The sequence below is a fragment of the Aplysia californica genome, unplaced genomic scaffold (genome assembly GCF_000002075.1).
Source record: "Aplysia californica isolate F4 #8 unplaced genomic scaffold, AplCal3.0 scaffold00059, whole genome shotgun sequence".
Lineage (NCBI taxonomy): Eukaryota > Metazoa > Mollusca > Gastropoda > Aplysiida > Aplysiidae > Aplysia > Aplysia californica.
Window position 1 is genome coordinate 177,380 of NW_004797329.1, and position 3,133 is coordinate 180,512.

The window sequence follows — 3,133 nt, forward strand, 5'->3', positions numbered from 1 at the left end:
GGTAGAAGCAAATAGGCTGTACAGAAAATGATGTCTACCAGCCAGGTCCAAGGATCACTTTGAATATGTATTGAAATGTATCCTAACATAGCACATGTAGTTAGTTGTGTAACATGTCATTCATTATCATGACATAAACTGGACATAATCTCAACTTATAATGTCAGCCTTTTTCTGAATTTTGCCTTCTTTGCTTAATTAATTTTTGTATGTTAACAGTAGCTGATGCAAAGAGGAATAAAGGAAAGGCTATATTTATTTTTCACAAAAATATATTCTTTATGTGTTTGTTGGTATTGTCCTTATCTGCTTCCAGTTTAAATTTAGAACACACACAGGCATACAAAGTCACCTTGCTTACAAATGAGTCTGTGACATTCTGTTATATTCTTCTTTTTCGTTGACTTATAAATGGATTTGTCTGTGGTGTAGCAGTTAGGTGCCTTGCTGTCGCATGCAAGAGACGGAGTTCAATTCTTGAGTGGGGAGAAAATATTTATCGAGTATCTCAGTCTTTCTTCTGGGATGTTGTACCGCTCTCTGCCTAGTTTGGCTCTGACAAGGTCAGAAGCCTACCTCATAAATAGTCTAAATTGTGTCGATGGGGGAGTTTTAAAAAAACACCTACATTTTTTATAAAATCTTTGAATCAATTGGTCGCTTTTTTAGGGACAAGTGGGCTAACCCAGATTTCGGGGGGGGGGGGGGGGGGGAGGTTCCAGAAATCTTGACCTACACCAAAAGTGGGCATTGCCCTACCTATAGGAGAATTTTGTTTCATTGGTGTGTATATTTGTTTGGTTTTAGAGAAAACTCAATTCTCTTTTAAAGAAACTGAACAAGGGTCTAAAAACTTAACCTGCGATTTTTTCAAAAAAGCATTTTCCCAGATAGCCCCCTTGTGCTTAAAAGCGAGCAATTGAATAATATTATGGTCTCAGGTTGAGGAGCTTAACATTACTTGCAGGAAACAGAATTTTGTGTCAACAGAAAAGTTTCAGAATTGACATGCCCTCTGGATAGGTACATTCAGCTACAGAACACTTGTGAATCCAGAGATTTCAAGACGAACTCTAAAAATCAAGTGAATGACGATTTACATTCCTTTAGACATGGAAAGACGTCTTTTCTCACCCCAGCACATTATCAACGCCTTATATTCTAAATTCTGGACTGAGGCAGGATCACATTATTTGCTCAGTTTATTTTGAAAGCAAAAAATCAATAATAAAGAGGTCCCAAGGAAACTATAGCGTGCTGCTTGCCACAGAATGTCATATATTCATCTGCAGCCAGTTGTTCAGACGCTCTAAGCCCAAAATTTTGAATATTTTAAAAAAATTTGTAATTTCTAATCTGTGATATTTGGTATCGATTGCGGATGATCAAGAAACCATTTATCGAAATTCAAATTCTAGATGTTTTAAAAAGCAAGAAAAGACAGATGATATACGGTAGGTGCAATTGTTAAAAGAATGAAACACGTTTTCCTCAGTCGTTAAAAATATTTGGCTTTCTCAGCTTTGTGCAGTTGAAAAGCTTGCCAACGATAAACATTGGGTCAGTTGCTTATGCCAAGGGATATAAATTCAAAACATAAATAAGCAAGGACACAAGATATTATTTCCAAATCTTTATGAAGGTAACTCTTATTTCACAATTCATTCCTCTCTGAACTGAAACAGCTGGCAAACACATCAAACTGGATCAGTCAAGACAATAAAAATATAGAATAGTCCAGCACGCACAACAAACACACGCATAGCAAACAGATTTTCGGGACCTACATTTTTTCTTATAATTATAAGTGTACAGTCGAACCTCCCTAAATGGAGATCTACTGTGTAAGACGGAAACCTGTCTTAACGGAATCTCCTCACTCCCCCCTTGATAAATTCCTCTTTAATTACCTGTATAAAACGGAAACCTATCCAATGTGGAAACGCAAAGAAAAATCCCCTCCCTTTGGAGCATTTTCCTGTCTAAGACGGAAAATGCTTTGCCGGACCAGCCCTGATTTAAAACAGAACTCGCAAGTTTGGTTCCACCGGCTCTAAACTTAGTGCCATGCTGGCGGGTGAGGAAGGGGAATAGGGGTGCAATTTGGGGATAAATGTTACCCCATCTATAATGTGAGCCTTGAGCGATGCAGATGGTCAGGGGTGTGGGTGTGAAATCTCACGAGTGCCAGTGGAAGCGCTCAAGTAGCAAGCCACCATGGAAACTTTCCTGGGTAGCCAGAAGCCAGAGCTGTGAAATTAGTCTTACCAATGCCTGCCGCAGACTTCTCTGTTGACATCCACCCCTTGGCGCTCATATGACCTTATGCAGTTGCAAGTGCCGTAAAACCTCTACTAATACTTTTTTTTGAAAATGCCTGCCACTCTGATTGTACAACCAAATCGTTTTTACATGGCAGTGAAGGGTTGGATTGGTTGACTGTGCTTGTTACATCTATGGGCGGGGTTTAAGGTGGAAGCGAAGGAGATGTTCAGTCGTTTCTGTTTTTAATAGGTCAAACAGTGGTCCTGTGAAATGCAAGCACTGGTGGTAATTGGATAAGTAAGACTGACGCCTGTCATTATCAGAGAGGATAGTAGAACTTTGAGAAGTGTGAAGTTTTGGCCACTGCTTGCTTACCGGACAAGCGACCCTTGATCCCACCAGCAGGGCCTTTGAACCCCCCCCCCCCCCATCTCCTCCCTAAATCCCCTGTCTACACTCTAAAATGAAATTTTTTCCTTGCTCCCTTGCGATTCCGTCCTACATAGGTTCGACTGTATTTCTTTGCATTTAAAACGTGTAGATCTATATACATGCTGTGTTATAAAAGATTTCCGCATCCCCCCAATTTCATTACTATGTGCGTGCTGGACTGTATAGTTCAGCACCCACTCGCCATCAAATGAACCCTAGGGGCTTTATATTGATCAAAGCAATTTACACTGACCAGTCTTTCAGCTGACAAATACCTGAGTCGGCCGGATGCTCAAGTATACTCATAAATGCATAAACAGACAACATAAATATGCAGATAACATATTGCCTTAACATTTCAAAATTTCAGAAGCCACAGATATTCATCCAAATAGACAATTAAAAATAATTTGAATTTTCATATCTTAACACCATT